At 33.4% G+C, this 12,528-nt stretch overlaps 1 protein-coding gene across 1 annotated transcript in view; it reads left to right on the top strand.

The window, feature by feature from the left end:
* TMEFF2 (transmembrane protein with EGF like and two follistatin like domains 2) overlaps positions 1-12,528 on the top strand; it is a 248,993-nt gene that overhangs the window by 198,420 nt on the left and 38,045 nt on the right. The window lies entirely within an intron of this gene.

Here is a 12,528-nt window from a genome sequence, read left to right as displayed (position 1 = left end):
ACTTATTACAAAGCAAACCTTACAAGACTTCTAACATGTGCTAGTCTTCTCTTGCTTATTTCAGGCGTTCAATAATTTTTTGTTGAAGCAAAGAAGACCTACCTTTTTTTGCCATAGTTAAAGTAATCGTCAAAAATGTCACTAAGATATAATTAGCTTGCTCTGACAGAGCAAATGGTACAAATAACAAAACATTTATCAAATTAATAGTATCAATGGAAATCAATGCAATTTTTAACAATATATTGTAATAAATGCAAACGTTCTTGTTTAAATTTCCATCAAAGTCAACAATGAAAAGTTTGCTAGTCTCTAAAGATCTAGAAAGGACAGCTACAAATAGTAATGCTGGTTGTCTTTAGATGCAAAGTTAAAATGTTTTGTATAAGTTTTTTTAATAGTAAATTCCTTTAACTTATTTTGAAATTAAAATGTAGTTTCTCAGACATGCCAAATTATAAAGAATTTTGTATAAAATGTAAATCATATTTAGCAATTATAGAATTTCACTTTGAAGAATGTCTCTAGCTAATCTAACATTTCTAGAGTGAGAAATAATTCATGTGTATATAATTCATGGATATACAATTGAAATTTTAACAGATTTTTAAATTTTATAGAAATTTGGGATAAAACATGTAAATAATATTACTGAGGTTGATAACGATATGTGAAGATTTTTAAGCAGAGCGTTTCATTTAGCTATTAAGCAGTTATATCTAGACTTGTGGCAATTATTGAATCAAAAAGAGTTGTTCCTTGTCTTTTAAAAAATATACTACCATCTATTTTTACTTTCTGAAATTTTATTTACTTTAACAACAGGATAAATGTCTATGAAATTGAAAAAACAATTAGTCAATACATGTCAGACATCTGAAATCTCTTAGAATTTGGAAACTGAAATTATTTTTATAAACATTTTCCGTATTTTATCTTAATGTTTTTCAGTATGTAGATGGAATTTTTTATGTGCTAGAAGACAGAAATTATCATGGGCAATTATACATGTAAAAACATTGGTTCTACTACCATATAGCCATTCCCAAAGTATCCAGGAGAGATATTTTTAGATATTTATTGAAAAGTATAGTTCAGTGGTCTGTAAGTTTGGAAGAGCGCATATAAACAAATGGATCTTCTACCCAGAACTTCTCACAGCTTTTATATTCATTATAAAATACTTAAGAGATATGCATCTTTTATTTATTTATTTTACTTTTTGTTGTGGAGAATTTCTAATAAAGGTAAAATATACAAATATAGGCTCTATAGCATACTGAATTCATATGTACTCATCATTCAAGTCCAGTGACTAATCCATGCCTAATCCAGCCTTGTCCTCATCCCTATCCTTTTTCCTTGCTTTCATAATATGTGGAAGCAAATCCTGGAAATGTCATTGTTTCTTTCATAAATACTTTAGTATGCATCATGAAAAAAAATCAATCATTTTTTAACAAAAATTATAACACTATAATCATACCTTTAAAATTACAAATAGTTCCTTGTAATAAACAGCTTTTTAACAAAATTGGTTGATAAATAACACATTTTTGTGGCATGTTTTGCAGTACTAATGTTTCCAAGAATGTACTTTGTGATATGCTGATTCACAGAAATATTATTAAAAATAATAAAAGATAATGAAAAATCAAAGTCTGAGGCTAATTGTGTATATTTTAAATTTTAAATGAAAATAAATGTAAATTTTACACATTTATTATAAACAATTATATGTTTACATTATGATAAGCCACTGCTACTAACTCCATTTAAAATACCTTTATATTTATTTTGCAAACTAATTCATTTGGAAAAATCTTCAAAAATGGAGCATTTATGCTTATCTTCTTCAGTGAACCATCCATCTTTGCACTCATAGAAAAGGTTTTGCACTCAAACCTCTCCCTGAGAATTTTGTTCCTGAAACAAGAACTCTTCAGGTTGATGAGTGTCAATGTACAAAAATATATGCATTTATAAAATTGTTCCAATACATATCATAATAGAATCTACCAATCTCTCAAGGTCATTCATATGCATGTTAACATTTTGCCCATTTTCAAAGAGATTTGGGAATTGAATTTTTATTCCAAAAAGTATTTATATGTACATTTGGTTTCAAACAGATTATCTCTAATGTTCAGTGTCACTGTTCTGAATTGGCATTTTTTCCCTATCTTATTGCTTTCTTGGGCATCTGGGGAAAAAAAGATTATATTTTTAAATACATGCAAATGAAAACTCTTCTGTCACTCAGTGTAGTCCAGGATCTTCTAGTTTGACATCAGATTTATCCTGCAAACTCCAAAGAAAAACTTCTAAGATAAAAGTAAATTTTAAAAATACATGTTTGTTGAAATCCAAATTTAAGACAGGAACAAAGATAATGTCAATTGAAGCTTGTAATTCCTAATTAAACATTGATTGCATACTTCAAGATTCTCAAAAAAATTATTTTAGATATCTTTATCTTCATTAATATTTTCATCAGAATACAATGTATACCCTCTTTAGAAATCATTTAAATAATAGTCATGTTCCTCAACATTTCCAAGTTTCCAATAGTATTTGCAGTTTCCTGAATTTGGGGACACAAACTTTGGAAAAAACTAAAAGGAACAAAATAGTCTATGTGTCATTGTCCTCTTAATTTCTACTTCACATGCTTAAATCTGTCCAAGGAGGGCAAACAGGAGCCGTCTACCTCCTATTCCTCGAAGTTTGCTGTGTGTTCATAGCTCGTTTAATGTCACACAGCCACTTCCCTTGTTAGACACACATTCATGGACTCTCCCACCAGAGGGAAGTAAGGATCTGACACACTCTCATTTGTCCTTCATATGTCATTAATACTATAGATTAAAAACCTTTACCTATCTCTCCCAGTTTTTTCTTTGAGCCTACTTTAAAAGCTGGTAATACAGTAACATGCTTCTGATTTTAAAAATGGAGATCTTTTTGAAAGAAAGCCTAAATGTTAAAACAAATTGATTGTATCTCATTTTTAATATCAGTTAAAAGAGATCCCAGCAAGGATCAGCAGGAGGTGAATTACCAAAAAATGCGATAAATGCAAACTAAGGGAGCAATACTTTCAGCAAAACTAATACGTGCAGTAGACTAGAGTGTGGTATACTTGCTCAGAGATGTAAATTCCATGATCCTCAAAGGCACATAAATGTAGTCAGTACCAGGAAACCAAAGAATTTGCTCAATCATCCCTGCCAGTATTACTTTCTGGTTGCGTCTGACTTGGGTCTCTAGTCTGCCCAGTCTCCTTTAATGAGACCCAAGTCACTACTGAGTTTTGAATAAAGGGCTTTGGATCTCTTTGTTTCAAAGCTCAGTGACAGGATACCTGTTAGATGAGTTAAACAGTTCATTTAATGTTATTCTCCCTTCATCGGTATAAGATTGGGGCTTAGATTTTGGTCTGTCTCTACACCCACAGAAAGGTTTGCGGAACACAGGTTTTACAAACCCACAAAGCTAGGGCTTTCCAGGTTTTTCATTGTTTTAAATTGCTAAAATTAAACTGTCTTTCTGAAAGTTTTTAAATAGCAAATGTTTAACACCTCTGGAAATTTGCAACATTTTCTTTTATATACGTGTGTGTGTGTATGCACCTCATGTATTCTAATGAAAAAAATTAAGTTCAACTATTGTTTTTCTTTATCCAGTATATATATGTACATATATATGTATATTGTGTGTGTGTGTGTGTGTGTGTGTGTGTATACACACATATGTATAATACATACATATTTTCTGATTGTGTTGTTTTTCTGTCTTAAAGTTTGGTCATGCTTCAAAAAAGTGGTTATATATTTTTCCAATAAAAAGGTACTTAATTTTATAAGTTGTTAGATATTTTATAAAATGAAATCAGACAACATTGGTTTTAATTATCTAGAAAATAAAATGTTTTTCTTTTATGACATCCTATACCAGTTTTCAGAAAGAGTTGGCAGTGTTTTATAATTAAAATACATTGAAGGAGATTGTTAAATAGAAATTGAAAACATAAAAATCAGAATTGTTAAAGACAATAAATATACCAGCACATGCTCTATTACACTTACTGCATTTAGCCCTAAGTTTCTTTGCAACCAATATAAAAGGAGAAATTATGGTTGAATCAATTCATTCAACAAATATTTGCAGAGTCACTGCTATATGCAAGCCACTGTCCTGGGCTTTACAAAGGGGAACAAATCAACAGAGGTCTCTGCTAAATGAAACTTAGATTTTTATTGTCTGATAATAAGTTCAGAGGTGAAAGACAAAGTTTATCTATGCTAAATTATAAAGGAACTATTTAGCATAGGTCTTTCTACAAGTCATCACTGGAAAACATAAAATGAATAAAATCTTCAACAGTGATTTTTACGAAATATGCCAAGAGGCTCTCCGTATGGCTGGAAATTTTTAAAATCAATTTTTGACAACATCCTAGAGCATCGCATTAAAATATGTATAACTCAAGGACAGCATTTCTGTGGAAGACTAAAGTAATGACGTTCATTTATGTGTATTTCCAAATTGGAAAAAGTAAATAAATAACAGAGAGAATGGAGGAAATGACTATGAGGAGGAGCATGTTTGGCTTATTTTCCTCATGCATACATAGGTTAAACAGGAACAGAATTAAAATTAAAATAAAGACTATGCCAGATTATAGTATGTAGGTGGGGAGACAATATTTCCCCTGCTTTTAGTGGCTATTCATGAAAAATATAAGTCCCAGATTTTGTCTTGCAGGGGAAGACAGGGCCTCCCTAACTCTGAGTCTAGCTACAGGCCTGTGTGGAGTCCCTGTGTTTACCTTTTGAACATTACCCTGTGGCAATTCATTATCTCTTGTAATATCAATTTTTAGGAAAATTTTCATTCCTTATCTTCAAGCAATAATTTATTCATTAAACTCAGGTCTGAAATATGGAAGAAAGAAATCATAAATAAACAGTTAAGCCAAATTCTATCCATCCTATTAATATTCCATCAACCCATTTTGCCACATTAAGAGGAAGCTGACATCTGGAAAGGGTATCTAGATGTCTAAGTGAATTGTCCTAATAGCTTGTTCTCTGTAAAAGCCATTGCAATTTAGGAAGCCTTTTCAGATATACTGTCTCCTTCAGTCTTCACAACAGACATGTGAAAGAGATACTATATGCTTTTGACAGGTGAGAAATGAGGTTCAAGGAGATTAAGTAAAAGGAGTATGTGATAGAACTAAGGTCAAAACCAAAATTTTTAATTCCAGAATCCAGCAAGTGCGAGGACCAGGGAAGAAGTGTCACTACCTAACAAGTCCCAGCTTTGGGGCAGACTCTGCACTCTGAGCATTAACCATTTGGCAGTTTCAGCCTCAAAAATATTTCCTCATGATGTTATGTTGTGTGAAATGCTTTAAAGAGTTACTCTCTTCTTTGAATTCATGTCTATATATTCTAAGCATCCTATAAGTGCTATAATATTTGCTTTAAAATTTTTCCTTGTTCTGTTTCCTATTTTTCCACATAGACAAAAGAAAGCAAATGGAAAGTGTTTGCTGCCAAGTAAATAAAAATTGTTAGCTTTTTTGTGATACATTATAGTTTTACAAAGATTCGCTCACATTGCTTCATTTGTTCTATGTCAACCCAATAAAGCATAAAGGTACAAATACTAGAGGCAATAAAACTGAGTCTCAAAGAAGCTGAGTGGCTGACCTGGAACTGGACACAGTATTTTAACGTATTAACTGCCTACCTGTGTAAATAGGGTTTTTGCTTGATTTACTAATATTTACCTTGATTATGCCTCCACTCTACATATATAGGCATGAACATCAAATGATTTCACATCATATTTGTAACATGAATTAATTCAGTCATGTGGCAAAACCCTACATTTAAAATGGAAGCTTTTTTCATTTGCTCATGAGCACAAGGAGCACTTCACCAGAAACCATGTTTTGTCTGGGCCAATAATTTGATCTGTAGGAAATAAATAAATAGCAGCAAATGCAGACAGCAGCTCGTAGCACAAATATTGGTATCAACAGTGAAATAAATAAAAATGTTTGCCCAGGCTATTAAAGTACCACCAGACTAGCCTAGAATATTTAAGCCTAGGAAATGAATTAAGATGTCAAGATTTTTTCAATATTTCTGAGGGAAAGTGTCTCAATGCAAGTATTTTCCCCTCTGGGATTTACATTAGAGTGCTGCAAAATTCATAAAGCTTTCTATGAACTCTAACTCACAATTTTTCCTGCTCTCTTGAAATTCTGTGCTTTCATTGTTTTCTTCATAAAGTCATGTAGCCAGTCATCTGTAATATTATGTTATGTTCATGGTTATAGATAAACACAGAAATGGTATTTGGAATACAGATGAAGATTTTCCACTGAAGAGTTGCCTAGGGCCCTGGTAGATACTCTGGAAAAGTTCGTATTTATGCCTCAGTTCATAAACGCATCCTGCATCATTTATGTGCACTTTTTCCTATTTGAAATGCTCCTTTAGATACAAATTGTTCATCTTGAAGTGTTACTTATCTACTCTTCCTGGCCATAAGTGTGCAGCAGCTAGTTTAGTGGTTGTAACCACAAGATTAGACAGTATTGAGTTTAAACATTGGCCATGCCATAGTGGTGATTTAACCTTGAGCCAAGTAGTTGAAGCCTCAGTTTCTTGATCTGTTCAATGGAGATAATAAGTCTACTTCCAAAAGATTGAAGTTGAAATTAAAAGACATCATGTAAGGTATTAACAAGCAAATTGGCAAGCTAGCTATTGTTGTTACTTTCCTTTTGGTCTGAAAATCAAAGAGAATCGATTTTTATGGGAAATAGAACACATTTTATGAAATATAGTCTGTCTGTATGTGTCCAGAGTTTTTATATATATATTATCCTTTATGGACTCATACAATTACAAGAAGTTTCTGGATTTTTTTTCCTACCCAAGTCATATAACATCTTGTTGCAAGAGACCTTGACTGACTTTTTAATTTATCTTTAAAGAAATATTTATTGAATACTTATTTATAAGTTTTTAGCATATTAACATGTCTACATTTTCACAAAGGAAATTTGCTGATTTTCCTCCAGTCAACATAATTTATGTATGGTATATTTAGACACATAAAATATTAATAATATGATCGCAAGATTATTACAACATGAAATTCAAGTAGAAATTGAGTAGAAAGACATAGCATATGACACAACTGCAGGATGATATCATATGCGTTCTTCAATGTCACCTCTAAAGCCCATTGCTTATACTCTACTGCATATATTTAAACAAGCTACTTATTCAGTATTTGAAAAAAGGAATGTGGTATATGGAAATTTATTTCTGTTTATGTAAAACATTATTTTCACTCAGAAATGTTAATGTTCACATGTCAATATTTCACACAACACCCCGCAAAGAGATCAAAACAAATGTTTTTAATGAATTCATAGTGAAGAAAAGACAAGTCTATTTAGCATGGAAGACAAAGAGAAAAAAGCTATATGAGTTCAAACATCTATATAATTGCTAGTGAAAATGTTATAATTCTCTACCTTAATTTATTTTTTTACCTCAAGTATATTTTATCTCCATTCCTAGGAAAGGTAGTATAAGTGCAGGTAGAATGTATGAAACTTAAAGAAGAGTAGGATATATCCCAATGCTCTGTATAATATTAAGGCACAAAATTTTCCATAAACCTAGTAAATAGAATTCAAGCCATTTAAACAAAAACAAAAACACATACACATACACACACACACACACACACATACAATATTCTGAGCACTTTGATTTGCTGCTTTTGTTAAAGACTCTGCCATGCCCCAAATATATGAGCCCACATTATCAAGGGTATTAAAAACTCAGTTCTCACATCTTAATGATTTAAAATTATGTGTAATCAACTAAAAATATTTTTAAATATCTACAAAAGAAAATCTCTCAAAGAAATTACATTTCTAAACAGTTGTTTGTTTCATAGGCATAGTTTCCTCCAGTTGTTCATTCAGAAAACAGACTTTTACCTTTGAACTTGGATCTAATCAAAAGAAGTCAAACTTGTGGTCCAAACTCCAAGCATAACAAGAATGTGGAAATCAGTGCTAAGGCTTGAGGGAAGTGGTGGCTTAGTACTCTAAGACTAGTAATGAGGATTAAGGAGGACAGCACTCCACCTCTGAGTCCTGAAGTGCAGGGGAGGAGGGTAGAAAATACAACCACTTAGTGGGAGGGTAAAAGAGGTTTGGTATTGTCAGAAAAAGCTAGTGCTTCAGGATGCAAGAAGAAAGATGAGAATTTCAGTGCAGCACCTGAGGCTAGAAGGGAATTTGCCAATTCTGGAGCACAGTTTTGGGTGAGCTTTGGGAAGTTTTTGGAAGTTGGGGGCAAAGAGATAGGCTTAATCAAGGGCTGAGAACCAACAAGGGCAGCACATTGTGGTATTATGACTTGGTGGAAGATGGATAACTGGATAGGATAATGCCAGAATTATATTTTGGATATTGACTAAATTCATGATAGAGGCAGGTATGGCTCTCAGACTTGTACTCAGATATCTAAATTTTCTCTGAGTGTGGTGGCTTTCTCATTTACGAAGAGAAAGGACTACGTAGACAATTTACATCCTCTGACCAGTGTCTTCTCTTCCTCGAGTTGAATTACCTGAGAAGCCTAGTTATAATGAGATTACTTGGTGAGCCTTAACTAGAGCATATATTCTTTAAATGTTTAAGGCATCAAGCTAAAACAGCCTGATGCAAATGACTACAAAATAGGGATACCACTGCCTTCAAATTAGGATGAATACGTGTCCTTGGCCAGGACCACCTTCCTTACTGTCAGAACTTGCTCTAACATTCTTGACCTGACTGTCCTTGTTCTGAGTTTCCATTTCTGGTGGCCTCCCACCCAGTTCACCCATTTTCCCAGATACAGTAAATGTAATCAGGATAAAATTGAGGGTTGGTCTCACAGAAGCCATTTCATGACTTTAATCCTGAGTCCTTCTGGGATCTCTAGCTTGGTATCCCCCAAGAAATGACCATTTTAGTATATATCATAGTCATTGGATTGGTATGTCCTTTTGCAATGGGAAACCTGCAAATGTTTTTACACAAAGTTCATTTGAAAGCCATTTTTTAACATATAATTTAAACAGGTTTGGCCAATAACAAAGAAAAATGAAGTTTTTTCCTATGGTAAGTCAGCATTTATGCTAGCAAATGCCTTTTATGGTGACATTGTTAATGTTTAACTTAATAAAACAGACAGAATGAATGTATTAATTATCTCATATTTTTGCAGAGAGTTGTTGATGTATTATCAATGTTTGTTGGTGTTACATAATGTTCCTGTAAAATATATTTCATACAGAAAAGAAAAACCTCTGCCTTTAATCTTTCTTTCATGTTTTCTGACGTTGAAAGCTGTGTGTGTCACACATTAGAAAACTCCCTCCCAAGAGTATGTCTTTAAAAATTTCATTTACTAATGAAAAGAAATGTCTGTTTAGCTAAAAAAAAAAAAAAACAAGTTTTTAAATATTCAGAAAATGAAGACTAAAAACAAGCTCCATTTGTCCTCTAGAAATTAAACATTCCAGAAAGACCATGTTATTAGTCTATAGACTTTAAACCAACAAGCGATCAGTGTTTTGTCAGGCAGTACACATCCAAATTCACTTCTGCAGACTGGTTGTCCCTGTACTGTCAAAATTATTCTACAAATCTTGCACCAATGGATTTTTTTCCTATTTACTTTTCTATTATCTAAAGAGCACCAGGGAAGTTGAAGGTTCCTGTTGTTTGAAATAATCTCTGAGCTATCCCCACACCCCTAGCCACTCACCCATTCCCTATAGCTGGCACATATGCCTGTGTTATTGATTTCTAATTTTTAATGGAATATAGCTATAGAAGCATGAGAAACAACCAACAGGCAGACCAGGGAAACTTATCTGTAAGGTAGTTTAAATAAAGTGTCTACAGTATCTTCTATATGCAGAACAGTCAAGAGTAAGCATAACATTCCATCAAGAGTGATAGGCAATTATTAACACTTATGTATCTAAGTAGATTGTCAGTGCTATATTCTAATAATGAAGCTGGTTGTTTTCTGCAGCTTAGCATACTTCCAAGCTGTTCATTGTAGCCATGAATTGATACGTGCTCAGGAAACACAGCTAATTGTAATGTTATCCTAAGAAAACCATTATCATCTTCATTATAATCATGATTATCATCATCATTATAATCATCAGGAAAATAATACCACTGGAATAGGCTCATTTTAGTTCATTCCAAAATCACCTAGAAATTATATGTGTGTTATCTGTTGTTTTGGATTCTCTACAAGGCTATTCTCCAATGATATGGATAATCATATTTTTAATTTCATTTGGATTTTAGAGCAAATGACTTACAAATTGCATTTTATAGGAGAAAGAGCTTGGAGTAGGATGCAGAACTTTTGACTTAGTCTCATTTCTATTCTAATTCATCTAAACTTAGTTACTTAGCCTCTCAGAACCTGTTTTCTCATCAGTAACATTTGAAAATAAGATTAACCAGCCTGGGCAACATGGTGAAACCCTATCTCTACAAAAATCACAAAAATTAGTTGGGTGTGATGGCATGTGCCTATAGTCCCAGTTATTCCAGAGGCTAAAGTGATAGGATCATTTGAGCCCCAGAGGCCAAGGTTGCAGTGAGTCAAGATTGTGCCACTGCACTCTAACCAGCCTGGGTAACAGAGTGAGGCCCCGTTTTTTTAAAAAAAAAAAAAAGGAAAAAGAAAATAAGATTATGATGTTGTCTTTCCAGCTTTCGAGGTCTATGCAAAGTATACAGCTTTAGTTCAGAAATCATGATTGAGGGAAAATTGTTGATCATCACTTTATGGCAGCAGTTCTCAACTGAAGCAATTTTGCCTCTACCAACCTTCCTCCTCTGCACTTTCCTCCCACCTCACATTTAGGGGACATTGGCAATGTCTGGGGACAGTTTTGATTGTCTGGAGAAGGGGCAGGGGTAAGTGCTGCTGGCATCCAGTGGATGGAGGTCAGAGATGTGACTGTACATCCTGCAATGCACAAAACAGCATTATCCAACCAGAATGCCAATCATGTTCTGTTTAAAATCCTGCTTTAATGTGCTAGAGATGAGGGGAAAGTACATATTAGGTGAGGTCTAGAAGTTAGGTGGCATTGTGTTGTCCAAAGTTGGCCTGCCTAATCATTTCTCAATTCTCCTGTTCCCCAAAAGGAGATAAAATCCCACAATGAAGATCACCAGCTTAGTCCAAGATTCTTTTCATCTTGCTGCTTCAAACACACACACCTACCCACTTTCTTTTAAAAAGAAAGATAGTTGTCCCAAAATAGAAATGGAAGGTTTCACAAACAGGAGGCAATATCTGTCTCTACAAAGACTTATTCAAATGATGAAAGTTCATCTGGCTAAAGAAGTTGTTTTTCTTTTAGTTACAGATTATTGAGGAAAGTCTCATAGACATAATTGGATCGCTTATCTTATTCAGTATTCATAACTAGTATTTGCATAACTTGGGTCCCTGCTTTGCTTCTGTTCAAAGCCATGTCGTCGTTTTGTTCATTTTAGCTGCTTCTTACAAATTCCAACTAAATTACTGAACAAATCATAACTGAAAGATTGTTTAATGATGACTTTTAAGGAGGCAATAGCAACCATTTCAAAGCTTCTTTTTATCTGGGCACTTCCTCTTTATACATTTTTGTAAACCTTGGCTTATAGAAATATATTTAAAACCAACTGGCTAAATTCTATTAAAACACTCAATGGCAATTCTTAAAACTGTTGTGTTCATGGAACAAAATGTCTGGTATGCCATTAGAACTCAAGTGTTCCTGAAAACTTGCATAGCTGAAGGAGATGGGGAATCACAACAGGTTCTTTAGTGGCAACTTAGTACGTGGCTACACTGTGTCACATTCTTCTGGGAAGGACAGAATGTGCAATACAGTTAGGTGCTTCCCAGGCACAGACCCTCCTTGAAACAGGAATAGACCTTACTTTATTGGTGTGTTGTCTTACCTATTGAAATGAAGTTATTGGTCTTGCAACAAGGACAATGAGGATATTTGTTTAAAACGACAGCTTGAAAAAACAGCAAAGACAACCGGAAATGATAAATGAGCAGGCCTTTGCTGCAGTAATTACTTTAGTATTGAAACAAATGAATAACGTTCACAGCAATGTTATTTTCTGTCTTAGATTATACTACTACCTGGTCATAAAGTAGATGCACTATTGCTTTTTCACTGGTAAAAAATATCCAAGAAGGAGGAGTTGGTTAATAAATTGTCTGATAAATTTGTGTTAATGTTTCAAAAAACTTACAATGTCTTATGAAAACAGACTTATCTCTGAAAGGTGGGACAGTTGTTTTGTTTTTTATCTTCACTAGTTTTACGCTAAAAGTCATTAACAAAAAACTGAGGTAAATCCCTCTGATATAGACTCGTTAAATAATATAT

The sequence above is a fragment of the Callithrix jacchus genome, chromosome 6, assembly GCF_049354715.1.
Source record: "Callithrix jacchus isolate 240 chromosome 6, calJac240_pri, whole genome shotgun sequence".
Taxonomy (NCBI): Eukaryota; Metazoa; Chordata; class Mammalia; order Primates; family Cebidae; genus Callithrix; species Callithrix jacchus.
The sequence above is the reverse complement of the archived record's forward strand: the minus strand, read 5'-3'. Positions and strand labels throughout refer to the sequence as shown.